Source organism: Barbatula barbatula (assembly GCF_947034865.1).
Source record: "Barbatula barbatula genome assembly, chromosome: 5".
Classification (NCBI taxonomy): Eukaryota; Metazoa; Chordata; class Actinopteri; order Cypriniformes; family Nemacheilidae; genus Barbatula; species Barbatula barbatula.
In genome coordinates, this window is record NC_136769.1 from 5,639,025 (window position 1) to 5,658,171 (window position 19,147).

The window sequence follows — 19,147 nt, forward strand, 5'->3', positions numbered from 1 at the left end:
ATGCTTTGATGGTTTGTGTGGAGATGATGTCAGATTTGAGTTTTGAATACTTAACAAAAAGCACATTTCAGAAGTCACTGTTATTAGATTCTTTTGAAAAACAGTGAATATATAATATATAACTAAGAGCCAAAGATACAGAAAGAGGAAGTAGAACAAAAACTGTTGAATCTTTAAATATCAAACTGCTGCATCTTCAGTGTGAAGAGACGCTCCCATGGTTAACACGTCTCATCTGAACATCATACATGTTTTATGCTAAACTTTTGTGCTCTGACAAGAAACCTCAAGATACACTGAACAAAATTATAATAAAAGGTCGTCTCTCTAATCTGTGCAGTTTTACTGTCTCGGGGGGTCCGAAAACCAGTCAGTATCTGCTGTGACCACCATTTGCCTCATGCAGTGCAACACATCTCCTTCGCAATTGATCAGGTGGTTGATTGTGGCCTGTGAAATGTTGGTCCGCTCCTCTTCAATGGCTGTGTGAACATGCTCGATGGGTGACATGTCTGGTAAGTATGCTGACCATGCAAGAACTGGGATGCTTTCAGCTTCCAGGAATTGTGTAGCATCCTTGACACTTTTAAGGTGACATTTTTTATTTACTTTTACACAAGTATGGGTCAACACAATGTGTCTGAAGTTCATGTGTCTGTTTCTGCATGGAAGGAAAAACACGCTGGTTTGTTGTGTGTCTCTTTAAATCCATCTGAGCTGCCAATCTCCCTCTTTCCAGCAGAAAGGGCTAAAGGGATATGAAAATTCTTGTTCAGAATGGTTTATTGACTTTTTCAATGATGTTACATCATTACACCCTAGGTCAGTGGTTCTCAAACTTTTTTGGTCATTCCCCACTTTAGACAAGGGGGAATTTTCAAGCCCCACCTGCCCCCATCACCCCAACACAATGCTAATGAAATGCGCAACAAGCTTAACATGTTCCAATTTATTGAACTAAAAAGTAGTATCAGAGTAACAAGTTGTATCTAAAATACAAACTATATACATCAAATAACAGAAAGTTCTAAAATAAAGAAAATAAAAGTGCAGCTGTGCACTACTAATTTCAAAAATAGAAAAGATATAAAAGTGCCATTTTGAAATCTGTAAAAAAAACATTTAAATATGGCTGCGAAAGTTTGTTCCGTTACAATTAATATGCTGATGTCATGTTATTTTGGTACTTCGGTTCCAGGTTACGTTTTTCTCGGGGTCTCATATCTAATGTTGTTTTAATATAGACTGCATGTAGACTAGTAATGATTACCCCTTAATGTTTCCATGGCAACGCGTCATATTTGTCACGTGACACACCGCAGCCACAATAACACCTATGATAGATCGCCTTAATTTCCTTTTTTCTTTCAAAATATTCACAAACTTGCTTACCACGTCATCAACTATCTGATATTCCGATTCTCAAAAATGTGTAAGTGAGTGTGTTTGGTCATTTATAAATAATCTTGATCTACGTGAGACGGTTGCCACCATGTTTCTTTGCGACGCAGTTCAGAGAGTTTATTTGTCTGTCATCAGTTTCTCCTGATATACATGCAAGAAATTGGCCGGTGAACTCCGAGAACTTTAACTCTTGTAAACTTTATAGTTACTTCCACTATGTTTGTCTGATGTGAATAACACACGTCGTCAAATTATATTTGAATAGATTGTTATTGCTGCTTCCACAGACACGAGTGTGTATCTTACAAACTCCAAAATGTATTGTTCTACTAGTGCTTGTGTGTATTTAAATGGCTGAAACCTAAAATAAACATTATTAGGTTGAAAACACTGTATAGTTGTGATATATGACAGCGCTGAGCTCGTCCGTCTCTGGCTCAGCGCAAACCAAAGCACGAAAGCACAATTTGAATCTGGCAGTCACTGAACATTCTTAATCTCATATCTGGGACCGTATTCTCAGGGGCACGGAAATAAAATCCCATATATGGGACCAAACCGGATACCGCTCAAAAGGTTAAAATTTCTGTAGCGAGGTAGGCGGGACGAGAGCCGGGATTCGAGGCCGGTGCGTGAATGATAACGAGCGTCAGCTGTACGCACACCGTACTATTGGGTTTCGGCATCAGTGTAACTGTTACGTGCTAGCGTTATTCCCTCACTGATTTGATCTGCTTCTCCTACTAACTCCGGCAACCTCAGAATATTTAACTCCGAAAGACCATCTAAAACGACAGCTCTAAGATCATTTTTCAATGACTGCCGACGAACTGAGATTTGGAAGTGTTCAGCTATTACGAAAAGATCATCTTTACGACATTTATCAAAAATGTGCAACGACGGATTCTCAATAAAACTATGTGCATGCGACGACATCACAAACTCACAAAGAACCTACACAAAGCCTTATTCTACAATACTGACAACACTACTATTGCCACTTGAGTCCATTCACCGCAACACTCCTAGAGTAAAACAAGGGATTATGCCAACCTACCGGAACTTCCTCAATATTGAGAACAGTATCCCGGATGAGCCCCCAAATTATGTTACGACACTCCCCAGAGACTAAAACTGTGGAAAAGTGCTTAATTTTAATTATGAACGTCTTCTTCATACCTCTACGCCTGGGGACGTAACAGTAACAAAGTTCCATGAAGGGAAGGAAGGAGGCGAGAACCGGCGAACATTTAACATCTTTAATCAAATCAAATAAACAAGGACGTAAAAGACAAAACACAATTTCCGGGCCCGGTCCTCTCTTACTGACGGTCCGGTCGCTCGTCCACTTATGCTTCACAATCTCCTCCGTGATACCAGACCGGTGCGCGTACAGCTGACGCTCGTTATCATTCACGCACCGGCCTCGAATCCCAGCTCTCGCCCCGCCTACCTCACTACAATTTCATTTGTAACCATGAACACAAAATTCCGGAAGATTTGATCTCACGTTTCCATATAAGGCATAAAAAGGAACATTTCCTCACGTTTGGCGCGCCCCACCTGTCACGTCTCTATTCCCCACCAGTGGGGCGCGCCCCACAGTTTAAGAAACGCTGGCTTAAAAGCATGCACTACTGGTTTTGATTCATTAAATACCTTTAGGATGTTAATGAGATAAATGTTTGGATTTATGGATTTAGCGTAAAATAATTTAACCCATACAAACAATACAGTATATACAAATAATTAGCCCATATGTATACTAATTGTGGCCCATAAGAGACCCATATAAGACCTAGCTAGGTCCCATCATTAACCCATCTAGGCAAACTCCTGTAGACACCAAATGGGAGCTATCTGGTTAACCCAAGTTGGGCCTATATAGTGTCCATTAAGGGCCCATCATAAGCCCATGTGGGCTAACACATGTGGGGCCACCATGGAAACTGCAGACAAAATTAGCTGGGTCCCAGTTGGGTTGCCCAGGTGGGCCCCAGATATCAGCCCAAGTGCAACCCATTTGGGCCCCACATGATTGTGTTTGCTGGTATGAAACATTATTACACTTATGAACATGACTATTGTATTGATTCAATACCGTCATCGCGTCACACATTCACGCTGCTTAATCCTAATGTTGTTGGAATAACATTATACATTTACTCTTTTAGTCTGCTCTTGACAGGACTGTATTTACTGTGAGTCTGTGTATAGACGTGAACAGGAAGAATGGATGCCCACACTCGCTTAATCCAACATGGCAACCATATGCAAGTAGACAATTTGAGAAATCAGATGCATGAAATATGAAGACAAATAGACTTGTAGAAAAATAGACTAATGATGATAATGAGGATTTGGTCAACAAAGGTCTAGCAGCATGTTATATGTTTATCTGGTTGTTTGTTTTCTCCTCCATTTTTCTCTCCTGCACATCACTTGCTGTTGCACGTATGAACCAGTTCTACTTGTAGTGTCGTCTTCTGTATTTGTCTCTGAGGTCTTGTCATAATTTCTTTTTACCAATGATCAGCCCTAATGTTTGTGAAACTCTTTACATCTATTTGTAGTTGATATATCCAACAATGACCCCTCTGTATCTGCATTCTTTCATTACGATGTGTGCAACTAAACTTAAACCACTAAACCCGCTAAACTCTAGTTATGAGACAAAATAATATCTCTTGAAACTCTTTTTTTCCTGTTTAGTTAATGTGCGATTATTCTCATCTCACTTCACTGAATTGTGCTGCATCTGCTGTTTAAAGATGTTTTTGACCGGCCAACATGTCCTCACACAACTGGTCTAAAACTTAAATCGGTCCTCATACAAAAAATGTACACGCACACACACAAAACACTATCTGAACACTTACTAATGTCATTCACTCATATATTATGAGATAAAGATTTAAACTCATCATGAAAAAATGCTGAAAAATACAGGAACACTAAATGACTTGATGTTGTCCATGAATGTGACAGTCAGTGATGATCAGTGAAACACACAGAGAGAAGAAGATAATACTCACAGAGCACTAGAAGAAGAGAACTGAGCTCCATACTGATCTACTGATGACACACTTCAACAAACACACTGTTAAACACTCAAACACTTCCTCTATAACACCATGAACCACATTAATGCTATAGAGAGAAAAAAGATAAACGTCAAACTGACATACATGTATTTCTACACCAATGTGTGTTTGCAGTGTCAAATGGAGTAAAACATTCATGTGTCATTAACTGCACATAATAATGTTGATAGTAATAATATTAGTAAAGATTTGAGAACAACTGCTCTCTTGAACACACACAGCTTAATACAACAGAACAGAAATAAAACAAACCAAAACCTCATTCAGTCATGTGAAATACACTGATGGTGCTGAGTGTCAATGATGGGCTACACATGTACCTGTGAAGATGAGCTATATCTGAACATCAGAATAACATCTGGAGTCTTCTACTGACAGACTCAGTGAGCAACAGCTGAGAACATCACAGCAACCAGCTCAACACTTTCAGGAAGTTTCATTCATCTCACATTTTATGAAAGTGAGTTCTGATGCTTTGATGGTTTGTGTGGAGATGATGTCAGATTTGAGTTTTGAATACTTAACAAAAAGCACATTTCAGAAGTCACTGTTATTAGATTATTTTGAAAAACAGTGAATATATAATATATAACTAAGAGCCAAAGATACAGAAAGAGGAAGTAGAACAAAAACAGATGAATCTATAAATATCAAACTGCTGCATCTTCAGTGTGAAATGACGCTCACAACTAGCGGTTAACACGTCTCATCTGAACATCATACATGTTTTATGCTAAACTTTTGTGCTCTGACAAGAAACCTCAAGATACACTGAACAAAATTATAAACGCATCACTTTTGTTTTTGCCCCCATTTTCCATGAGCTGAACTCAAAGATCTAAGACTATTTCTATGTACTCAAAAGGCCAATTTCTCTCAAATATTGTTCACAAATCTGTCTAAATGTGTGTTAGTGAGCACTTCTCCTTTACTGAGAGAATCCATCCACCTCACAGGTGTGACATATCAAGATGCTGATCATACAGCATGAGTATTGCACAGGTGGGCTTATGCTGGTCACAATAAAAGGTCGTCTCTCTAATCTGTGCAGTTTTACTGTTTTAGGGGGTCCGAAAACAAGACTGTATCTGCTGTGACCACCATTTGCCTCATGCAGTGCAACACATCTCCTTCACATACAGTTGATCAGGTTGTTGATTGCGGCCTGTGAAATGTCGGTTCGCTCCTCTTCAATGGCTGTGTGAAGTGCCTGGATATTGGCAGGATCTCTAACCTCATGAATGTAGACTTTAACCTGCAGCTTGTGACACATTTATTTTGAAGAGATGATTGACAGCTGAAATCCTGCGGCCTGTTGTGAAGAGATGAGCGGTTACTTTCATATTCTGCCCAACAAGAAAAAAAGACAAAGCCATCTCATCGAGCTTTATTAAGAGAGGAACCGAAACCAAATCTTGGACAAAAAAAGAATACTAAAGATTGACATGGGTTACCAGAAACTGTTATGACTTCTCCATAAATGCTTCCCTCACATAGTATCTGCACCACCAGCACCTTCCACTTTCTGTCTAATTCACTAGTTTGTGCATATTTGATTAATTTAGTCTGACAGAAAAAAATGTAGATCTAACATAAACACGTAGAACATGAAGATCTAACAAAAACACGTAGAACATGAAGATCTAACAAACACACGTAGAACATGAAGATCTAACAAAAACACGTAGAACATGAAGATCTAACAAAAACACGTAGAACATGAAGATCTAACAAAAACACGTAGAACATGAAGATCTAACAAAAACACGTAGAACATGTAGATCTAACAAAAACACGTAGAACATGAAGATCTAACAAAAACACGTAGAACATGTAGATCTAACAAAAACACGTAGAACATGAAGATCTAACAAAAACACGTAGAACATGAAGATCTAACAAACACACGTAGAACATGTAGATCTAACAAAAACACGTAGAACATGAAGATCTAACAAACACACGTAGAACATGAAGATCTAACAAAAACACGTAGAACATGAAGATCTAACAAAAACACGTAGAACATGAAGATCTAACAAAAACACGTAGAACTAACAAAAACACGTAGAACATGTAGATCTAACAAAAACACGTAGAACATGTAGATCTAACAAAAACACGTAGAACATGAAGATCTAACAAAAACACGTAGAACATGTAGATCTAACAAAAACACGTAGAACATGAAGATCTAATAAAAACAAAAACACGTAGAACATGAAGATCTAACAAACACACGTAGAACATGAAGATCTAACAAAAACACGTAGAACATGAAGATCTAACAAAAACACGTAGAACTAACAAAAACACGTAGAACATGTAGATCTAACAAAAACACGTAGAACATGAAGATCTAATAAAAACAAAAACACGTAGAACATGAAGATCTAACAAACACACGTAGAACATGAAGATCTAACAAAAACACGTAGAACATGAAGATCTAACAAACACACGTAGAACATGTAGATCTAACAAAAACACGTAGAACATGAAGATCTAACAAACACACGTAGAACATGAAGATCTAACAAAAACACGTAGAACATGAAGATCTAACAAAAACACGTAGAACATGAAGATCTAACAAAAACACGTAGAACATGAAGATCTAACAAAAACACGTAGAACATGAAGATCTAACAAAAACACGTAGAACATGAAGATCTAACAAACACACGTAGAACATGTAGATCTAACAAAAACACGTAGAACATGAAGATCTAACAAACACACGTAGAACATGAAGATCTAACAAAAACACGTAGAACATGAAGATCTAACAAAAACACGTAGAACATGAAGATCTAACAAAAACACGTAGAACATGAAGATCTAACAAAAACACGTAGAACTAACAAAAACACGTAGAACATGTAGATCTAACAAAAACACGTAGAACATGAAGATCTAATAAAAACAAAAACACGTAGAACATGAAGATCTAACAAACACACGTAGAACATGAAGATCTAACAAAAACACGTAGAACATGAAGATCTAACAAACACACGTAGAACATGTAGATCTAACAAAAACACGTAGAACATGAAGATCTAACAAACACACGTAGAACATGAAGATCTAACAAAAACACGTAGAACATGAAGATCTAACAAAAACACGTAGAACATGAAGATCTAACAAAAACACGTAGAACATGTAGATCTAACAAAAACACGTAGAACATGAAGATCTAACAAACACACGTAGAACATGAAGATCTAACAAAAACACGTAGAACATGAAGATCTAACAAAAACACGTAGAACATGAAGATCTAACAAACACACGTAGAACATGAAGATCTAACAAAAACACGTAGAACATGAAGATCTAACAAAAACACGTAGAACATGAAGATCTAACAAAAACACGTAGAACATGAAGATCTAACAAACACACGTAGAACAATAAGATCTAACAAAAACACGTAGAACATGAAGATCTAACAAAAACACGTAGAACATGAAGATCTAACAAAAACACGTAGAACATGAAGATCTAACAAAAACACGTAGAATATGAAGATCTAACAAAAACACGTAGAACATGAAGATCTAACAAAAACACGTAGAACATGAAGATCTAACTCTGTCAGTGTGTGATGGATTGTGTTTTATTTCTCAGAGTCTCAGTGGTGACAAATGAATGATATTAATCCTGGAGTGCAGCAGGCTTTGTGGGCCCAGAGACTGCATAGAGCACATTTACCCATAATTCCTTTGGCTTTGACTTGGAAAAGGGCTTCATACAGACAACACAGAAGTCTGAGCTCTCTGGATCCTCATCCATTGCTTTCTCTCCTCTTTCTTTGCCTTGATTCTTTACTAAGATGCTCTTTCTTACATTCTAACACTTTTTAAAGATGCTAAATCATTTTTTGTCTCTTAAATTGATGTATTTGTATTTCCAGCCTTGATAACTATCCGTGTGGATCTGGGAGGAGGCGGGTACACACTGAAATGATCACATGACTCATATCTTATCCCTGATTGGTGGAATTCGTGGCGTTACAACCATACCCGGTCTCCCCCATGTGTATGTGATTTGGGATGCACACATTGAGTTGAACTTACAGTGAGTGATGTTTAATGTCATCTGTGTTACAGGATACAGACTCATGAAGGTCTCAGTGAATCAATAAACAACACAGAGGAATCACAGCGACACCTAGTGTGTAAAAGACTTATAACATCTTCACCACACATTCATTTACTTCCATACGCCTTACAATACAAGAAACAAAATCAACGTTAATGTGGCGAGATGAAAGAATACAAACACAGTGAGTTCAGTGTTGGGTCACAGAGGAAAGTGTATTTAAGAGAAAGTTGCTCTGGTCACTATGATGTCATACACGGATCGGTCTGCGCAGTTTGTGTTGTGGTTTGTGCACAGAGAACATCGATATTAATAGAAATATTTTCACTATGAATGTTTCACCTCATTCATTTATTACAGATATTCAATGGGCTTCTGGTTTGACATTCAAATACAATTTTAGGTTTTGTGATATCTGTGCATTGAATGTTTCATTGATCTCTGTGATGTCATCAATCTTACACAGTCAGGTCTGCTTTTCACATAAACATACTCCAGTAGTATTTAATGTAGTAAACTGGTGTAAATTGCATTATACTTTAGTATTTTATATAAATTACTACACTGTGTTCATTTATACTTCTACAGTACAGTGTTTTATAGTAAGTCTACTAGCTACAGTGAATTGTATCTAGGACGTTTATTACAGTTGTTTTCTATAGTAAATACAAGAGTAGCTTATACTTTTACGTGCTGGTAAAAATAAAGATCGAAATACTCAAACATTTAAGTTTTTTGTTGTACAAAAGTATTTATAGCAAATATACACATAGCGCCTCTCTAGCGTGTTTTACTATAATGAGAGGTAGCTATCCTGAGCTCTTTACATTTATTTTTACACAAATATGTGAGTTTCACTTATAAATGTTTATGTATTCAACCTGTGTGTGTGTAATTATTAACTCCTAGTATGAAATACTTTCCCCCTCTAAATCACTATTTAAGCAGCAGTATTTACACCTTCAACGAACATTAAATGCCTTTCAAGTACTTTTATAATATAAACACTTTCAGGAGTTAACCCAAAACATTACTCCTTTTCCCTTAATCAACTCAAAATATCAAAAGAGACACAACTGTGTTATAAGAAATATACCAGATTTAGTTAGACAAATTGTGTCAAAGTAAACAGGTATTGATAAACTCACTTTTCATATCACAAAGGCATTTAACTTCACATTCAAACAATATAGGGCCCAAGAAAATAAAATAGCCGGCAAAACTCTAGCTTAACTTTGAAATACCCTTGAAAATGTCAAACGCTGCAGGCCTGAATGTAGCTTGGGTGCGTTGTAGCCTTAAACCAAACGGCTGCTTCACCACACGGGCCAAACTAAAAATGGAACCTTATACACTCAATGCAGATGCGACCTCAACCACAGGAAACAGGACGAAAAGAGTTGAAGAGAAGAAGATTGTTGACGAGGAAAGAAAGTCACATGGTCGACGATGATGCGGGCAAAGTCCATCACTCAGTAACGCTTCCGGCTCCGTCGGGGTCTTTGCTCATCGTCACAGATCCACACAGACAGGCTTAACCACTCGAGATCGCGGCCGCTAGCTTGTTAGCAAAGTCCATGCTAAACGCTAAACACTCATTTCAGTCTTCATGTGCGGAGTATGTCACTCGCACCGACAGAAATATCGCCATTAAAGTGAATATCAGAGTCCTGGTTGAACACTTTCACTAAAACGGCTGCATTTATTAATCTTAACCACGTTTTTCTTATCAGACAAAACCCTCGCGTCTCGCGATTACTCTCCTCTGACCTCGACCGTGATTGGCTCATTACAAAACTTTCAGAAATAAAATAGATTCACAAAACATTTCTGTAAATCTTTCTTCCTATTCTTACAGGCATTTTTAAAGCATCTTCACAAATATTATTAACCAAAAAATATTTAACGTTTTAAATGTAAAACATGAACATCCAAAATAATAACTTAATGGCTGGTAAATTATTATTAACTCATTTCTTTTTAACCTCAAATCTATTTATTTAACTTTGAAATTATTTATTCAAACTGGTATAACATACTAATGATTAAAGTTCAACCGGGTTACATACAGTATTTCTTCAGAAGGGTTCAGTGATTTATTCAGTGATGTTACATCATTACACGTGTAGGTGGCGCTCATGAATCTCTTTCAGATCATCTTTGGTACTTTGGTAAAGTCTGTGTTAAGGATTCCTTTAGTTTTTACTTCATAAACTGTTGTGGTCTTTTCTTGAGCACAGCACCATGAGACATGAGGATTCAGGGGCCTCAGTCTTTTATGACCCTTCAACTACTTTAACTTTTAAAGAAGAACTACGTCATATAAAATGTGTGTCATTTATTCATCCAGTTAACGCTTCTGCTTTATTCCTACAATTTACTGGTTTTTAAAACATTATTACTTTTAATTAAAGGAAAAGTTCGCCTTGTTGTCATCATTTACTCACCCCAGGTTGTTTTAAATCAGATTAAATGTCTTTGTTCAGCTAAACACAAAGGAAGATATTTGGAAGAATGTCAGTAACCAAACAGATCTCATTCCCCATTGACTCCCATTGTATTTATTTTCCCTATATGGACATAAATGGGGATGAGATCTGTTTGGTTACTGACGTTCTTCCAAATATCTTCCTTCGTGAAACACATTATTGTATATTATATATTGTATAATGTGTTGTATTGAAACACATTAACAAGTTCTTGAAGTTTATAGGTTAAAGAGAAACTACATATATTTCTGATGTATAAATTTACATTTAGTCTCATAAAAATCAAGGTGAGAATAAACTCAAGTAATGTGACAGTAAGAAATGTTCTAGGCTAGAGCTACAGTAAAACATGACATCATCTTAAAATCTGTGACTTAAGAATCTGTATAGATTTGTAGAAAAAAGATTTGTGAAACACAAACAACTTCTTACAGAAATACTGTATAAAGTTAAATATTTATTAAAGAATATTGTGTACTTTACAAAAAAAACAGCAAAATTGTGTCACAAATGCTTCTTAACTATAATGAACAGAAACACAAAACAGAGACGCATAACTATTGCATATAGTCTGCAGAATAACAAAGTTATCCATCACAACTATAAGTGCCGTCACTCTAAATGTAACCTTAAACTTATTAAAAACCTTAAATCTAAAACCACAGCTTAACCATCAAACAGCATTTGTGGACTTCTGAAACTGTCCTCCCTTTACTCTTACTCCGCTGGTATAAAACTCACATTTGTCCTCAAAAAGATAGTTGTAGACACGTCTGGTTTATTTTCTCTGTGGGCACAATCCATAGGTGAAATGATTTTTATACTATACAAACTTTAAATGTTATCCCCTAAACCAAAAGATCATAGAATTTTTTTTCTATTTTCAAAAAATACTGTTCTGTACCATTTATAAGCTTTTTTTGCCCATGGGGACCTGAGTTGGTGTGCATTCAGGTTTAAGCCACAAACACACAAACACGATTCCTGTATAACCATTGTGAATCCAGTTAAAATAAGGAGGTCGTGCAGAACACAGATTTATTAGCGCAAAAAAAACTTGGAACAATAAAAGCAACACAAGACATTAACATTCAGCAGACGCTATAAGAAAACACGACTTCAAGAATTTATGACCACATCTTTTTGGTAAAAAATATAATACCCATTGTTTCTGTCTCTCTACCCTTGTGCATGTCACTAGATATACTGTACATATGAAAACACATACAGTATGTATAATGAAAAAATGATTATATTACGACGTGAAAAACATTTGGCCAAGTCTAATTGCCTATCCATTCTGAATCATAAGTATTGAATCATCTCAAGCGCTGCTAGAAAACTTACTACATATCCATCACTTTGAGAAAATGTTTGAAGGCAGATTGAGTTTTTTACAAATGGAAATAATGAAATCAGACAGGCTTTAATTCTCCCCCCACTGTCATAATGGCGAGAGAAAATGATATTTGTGATATTTCTGGGAATCGGTTGAAGCCACCGCACAGTTTAAGTCACTTTGTATTCCAGAGCTGTTCAACGTATACACAGTCTGACACCAGTCACCTTTCCTGATAGCAGTGATGGTAAATTTCTCATACGGGGGAATCAGGACCTCTTTCTCACGAGGATACTCAGAGTATTTTGACACATCAGCACTATGACAAGTATAGATTTCAAAACAAGAAAGATTTCCAAATCTCTTTGCTACATTTTGATCAAGAGAAGATGATGCAAACAAACCAAATCGAATCTCCTTTTTCGGATCTTTCACATTAAACGCAACATTGACACCACGATATGTTGATTTACATCCTTGTTGTGTTTTCTTTAAAATCTGTAATGCTTCAGTCAACCAAAAGTGAAGCGAGTACCATGTGTAAGTCAGTGTTTTGTATTTTCGTCTACCAGTAATAACATCTTGATTGAATTTACTATATACCTGACGACTAGTGTACACAGAAATGGCAATTAAATTACTCTTTTTCAGGTTATTTTGTGGATCACGGTGTTTGTTTTCACCATCTGTCCAAGCTTTTCCAAAGCCAGATATGTTAGCAGATCTTTCTTTGTTTAGATATTTTGTCTCCACTTGACGTGTCATGTTTTTTGAACAACCATCATACTGGTCATCGACTGAATCTGGTGCCATATCCAATGGAAATGTTGGTACTACAACAGCCGGCCTGTGATCCTGTGAGAAAAATAAACTTAACATCATCAGTAATCCTTGTACAGTAATATAGAAATCCATAGTTTAAGCTCACCTGTCCTAGAGCAACTTCACTGGTGACAATGAGAAAAAGAGCTGCAGTGGTCAACATCATGATAGTCTGAGTCCTCATTCATGGAAATTCTGTCTGAATACTGAACAGTGAAGAAAAAGGAAAACAAATACAATATTTAGTACAAGTTGCACATCCAAAATCTTTCCACAATACAAAACTGCAGGTATATGCGTACAGTACTCATGCCAAACTCATCCTAACCCATTTCATTTCTTTTATCTTTTCATAGAAACAATCATTAAACATCTTTAGAAATGTTGGTACACTAAAACCCTAATAAGTTGACTGCAGTTACATGATTGAGAAAGATCTTGTGAAGCCTCCCAAATGGTTTACATCCAAGAATACTTGATGCTTATGTACATGGAACCTGAATTGTGAAATTGACTTTGTGCTTGTTTAATGTACTTAATGATTATTTCTCAACGGTTGAATAAACTTGATTTTCCACAGAATTAAACATGAAAATACATTTTCTATTGTGGAAAGAAATTTGATGTGTGGAACAGTGAAATTTGACAAAACATACAAATCACCTAAACTGTGACATGACTGTGAAGCAGCATCAATGATACTTATACTAATAATGTCCGACTGTGGGGCAATCGAATATTTTAGTTGGAGGATAAATACAGCATCATAGTTCATTGCATGCCTTATTAACAGACCATTCTTTTTGAAGTGTATGGTTTGTGTATGTTGAAACGTTACACAAGCTGCGATGGTACTAAAACTGTCGAAACCTCAAAATTGAATCATGATGTACTGGAAGTACAAAAAACATTAGACATGAATGTCACCAAGTCAAGTCAAGTCAAGTCAAGTCAAGTCAGCTTTATTTATATAGTGCTTTTTACAATTTTCATTGTTACAAAGCAGCTGTACAAGAAAACATTGACTATAAGTAAAACATAAAAGGTTATGGAAGTCAAAACACAGGTCAAATATCAGACACACAATAAATTCCTATATGCAGAGTTAATTAAATAAGACTATCAAATTCTAGAAAAAAAGAAAAAAAACCTCAGAGGAAGACCAGGCCTAACCAGGGGATTCCAGTTCCCCTCTGGCAAAAACTGCAGCCTCTGCACAAGCTCGACAGTGCTTGCACAACAAGGCAAAATAAAAAAAGTTAGATTTAAAATTATCATTAATAATCTAATAGCGACTGAAGTTTGTAGAGTCGCCATGTCCTTCGTCCAGCATTTGTCAGGTCTGGGAATGGATTGCGCCCTGCCCGCTCCGGTAACCTCGGACTGCATCCTGCCCGCTCTAGTAACCTTGGAACAATGAGACAAGACTGGCTGAGAGTAGAGTACTGTTCTGCACTCTTTGATGCAACGAATGCATCAGTTGTTATTGGAAGTGTCCCTGGTTCCGGTTGATCTAACTAGTGCAGCCTAGATCTTTGAAATATATATATATTATGATAGTGTAGTGTATGCAAGATTAAAAAGATGCGTCTTTAGTCTAGATTTAAACTGACAGAGTGTGTCTGCCTCCCGGACAGTGCAGGGAAGAATCTTCCAAAGTTTAGGCGCTAGATAGGAAAAGGATCTGCCGCCTGCACTTGATTTTGAAATTCTAGGTATTACCAACTGACCTGACACCTGAGAGCGTAGTGCACGTGATGGACTATAATACGTTAGAAGTTCTCTCAAGTAGAGAGGAGCTAAACCATGCAAGGCTTTACAGGTAATAAGCAAGATTTTTGTTAAGGATTAGGACAGGAAGAACCCAAGTGCAGGCAGACACGGGATAACAATAATTTATTATAAATAAACACAAAACAAAAACCCACAAGGGGGTAAAACAAGACAAGATAAATAATAATCAGGACCCGGACTAACTAGACTGAGAAAACAACTAAGGACAAGACTACACTGACTCACCAAATTACAATGACCAAGCACTAGATATTGAAAACACAGCATACACGACCAAGGTACAAAATACAATGAACGAGCACAGGACAATGAACACGAGGATGTTTTATAGGGGAAACAAACACAGGATAATTGACAAGGGTCAGGTGCGGGTAATGAAACACTCATGGGAAGGCTAACGAGACAAAAGGGCGGGAAACACTGACGAGACACGAGAAAGCACATGGCATGTCAGAATCAAAACAAAGCCATGTCTTTCTCACACAAAACCTAAGGCTATGCCATGACTCCGCTGCAAGACCAAAAATAAACATGACATGATAGCGGAATCATGACAATTTTAAAGTTGCTTGAGCTTTAAAGAACTTGAGCTGCCGCATTTTGGACCAGTTGGAGTTTTTGTAATAGGCCTGCAGGGCAACCACCTAATAGTGCATTACAGTAATCTAGTCTTGATGTCATAAAGGCATGTATAAGCTTCTCTGCATCTGATGGTGACAGCATATGACGTAGTTTAGATATATTTTTAAGATGGAAAAACGCAATTTTACAGGTGTTGGCGACCTGGTTCTCAAATGACAGAGTACTATCGAATATAAAGCCAAGATTCTTAGCTAAAGATGAGGGTTTTATGGAAGATCCATCAATAGTTAAGCAGTATTCTTGGTTGTTACGTAGGGCGGTTTTCGGTCCGATAAGTAACACTTCAGTTTTGTCTGAGTTCAGTAATAAAAAATTGCTACTCATCCACTTTTTTATATGGGCTATGCATTCCACTATTCGATGGAATTGCTGTGTTTCATGAGGCTTTGAGGAAATATAAAGTTGCGTATCATCAGCATAACAGTGAAAGCTTACTCCGTGTCGCTTTATTATATCTCCTAGAGGTAGCATGTATAATGCGAAGAGCATAGGCCCTAAGACTGAGCCCTGTGGTACACCGTACTGGACTTTCGATTTGTGTGATACCTCATTGTTTATTGCTACATATTGAAAACGGTCGCATAAATAAGATCTAAGCCATTTCAAAGCTATTTCCTTAATACCGACATCATTTTCGAGTCAATGTCGGAGCATGATGTGGTCAATGGTGTCGAATGCAGCACTAAGATCTAGCAGCACCAATAAGGAGATACAACCTCGGTCGGACGCCATAAGCAGATCATTTGTAACTCTAATCAGAACAGTCTCTGTACTGTGATGTGCTCTAAATCCAGACTGGAAATCTTCATTAATCTCATTCCTTTGGAGGAAGGAGCATATTTGAATTGAGACTACTTTTTCCAGAACTTTAGATAAGAAAGGTAGATTCGAAATAGGTCTGTAGTTAACTAGTTCTCCAGGGTCCAGATGGGTTTTTTTGGCAAGGGGCCTTATAACAGCCACCTTATATGCTTTAGGCACATGTCCTAATGTCAGAGATGAGTTAATAATGCTAAGTAGAGGATCTATAATTTCTGGGAGCATCTCTTTCAGTAGATTTGTAGGTACAACCTACAACAGCCACACCACCACAGCCCAGTTTATATTCAGCAGTTTGCTGAGCTATTCTGTGAACAATATTTCTAAATACCAAATGAATAGGCAAAACATTTACAGTAACTGACCTTTTCAGATGTCTTCAGGTGTTTTTTTTCCAGGATTTGAGAAAAGAAGAATAACAAGTAGCAACGTATCAAAGTGTGAGTTCAATTGACTAAGTCCAAGCACAAGTTAAGATCATGAACAAAGAGCAGCAATGAGGAACAAACTTTTGTTTTTACTATGTGCAAGTAAGAGGTGGGTTTTGTGCACCCAACTTTATGAACACGTCATCGGTTCTTAAGAAAGTTTACATCTTCCGGCAGAATCTGCAAAATGTTAATCTTAAATTATGTATACTTAAAACAAAGAGAGTCTAATTGCAATTGTCTTTATAATCCTGCCCTGGACAATTTCACATGACATACAGTAAGTTTACATATCCACAGTACAAGAACAAGAACAGATTATACAACCCAGTTTATATCCATTGGATTCTTTTTTTCTTATTGCTTGACTTAGACACAGTTTTAGAGGAGAAGTGAGAGGACAGAAGACGAGAAAGAGGAGGAGAGGATGAATAAGACAAAGAGAAGGAGGAGGCGAAGATGGAGACAGGATGGCCATGTTTGTTTTCATTACATTACATCCATACATTACTACCGAAAGAAAACATTGCCTGCTCCTGCTATCTCTCTAGAGCCAGACTGCAGGGGCTTTTACATTATCTTGATTATTACACGGCTACTTGCCACGTGAGAAAAATACTGGACATGAAATGTGAATATGAGATATTGTATTAGATAATTTCTACCGGATCCAGACCTTCGGAATGGAAAAGCTGTTTACTTTTGGTTAAATGGTAAGAAACGACGTTCAAGAATATTTGGTTTAATCATTTGTAGATATAATGTCATATGTGTTAGATACATTTACATTTCATTTGTCAAAAAAACCTGTCAATATAATTTGCTGCATCCGGGTTACTGTGTGATATTAGTTTTGAGAGGTTGTTATGAAACTGCAAATGTCGAGACTCGCCAATCAGAATCAAGCATTCCAACGAGCCATGTTATAATGTGCAATACCTTCTCTGGTCACTGGATTCAACTACAGTGTGGAGACTTTAGACAAGTGTTCTTCACAGTTCTTTGAGAATTATAACATCAGCTCCTATTTATGTCAGGACGTTTGCATGACACAGACAGACCAGTTTAAGCTACATCAATACATTTCCCTTCAGTGAGCCCCATGTGTCTCTTTTCTACTGCCCACGCATTCATTTAACACTTGATCATATACCCTCCAGCTCATGGCTTTCTCAGACTCTATGTGACCAACGGACCAAGAGAAGAGGATGTGGCACAAGTAGAAAAAACACTGAACAAGTTTCAGTCTTTGCGGCCAAAGTCACTTTTAAAAACAAGATCAGCAACACCTCAAACACAGAAATACTTTTTTGCCGATGCCTGAAAAGTTGTCAGCAGTCAGTTCTCCATCAGCACCACAACCCCCCCAACTGAACATCTTATACTCAAATGTAGATTGGTATCTACGAAGCATTTTTTAACGACTGAGAAAGAAAAGTGAGAAAGAGTTTATATGTTTTAATAATATTTTTATAAAAAATTTTAATAAAACCAGCTTAACAAGGAAAACAAAAGCACTGCAACAGCTTTACAACGTAAAGACAAAAAAAACCAACAAAGACCTCAAACACGGGTCATACAAAAATGGTAACAGTGTCCAGGTTATATACAACATTCTCATTAGGAGAAATTAAAGATAATTAAAGTTTTAGACAACATAAAAACATTATGTGCTGAATATATGAGATATTGAGACATGTAAGCAGGACAGCTGTATTAAAACACTTAAATATGAAACCGTATTAAAAAAGAAATGTAATGTACAATCATCTCCAAATCAATGCACATGTTATAATGTTATAAGGAGTTTGTTTCCAAAATGAGATATCATGTTTTTTATCACGTTATACTGTTTTTATTGTGTTTTAATGTAAGTTAGCTCTATATGTTTTAGTTATTATGGCTTAAAGCAAAACAATGCAACTGGAGATTGATATTTATTGGAATGCACAATAAAAACATTAAAAACAGAGTTATCCCATAAACTCTTCAAATATGAAGTATTGGTAAATGTATTGCCATCGCAGGTTAAATCTGTACTCAGAAAAGTATGAAACTATTTTTTTCATCACTTAAAACCAAACTCATTCTGGCACTTAACATCTCACTTTAAAGCAGAACATTGAACCATTTGTTAGATTCGGCAGATATTGAAATCTAAAACACAGTTGAAATAATAATAATTCAGACCCATGT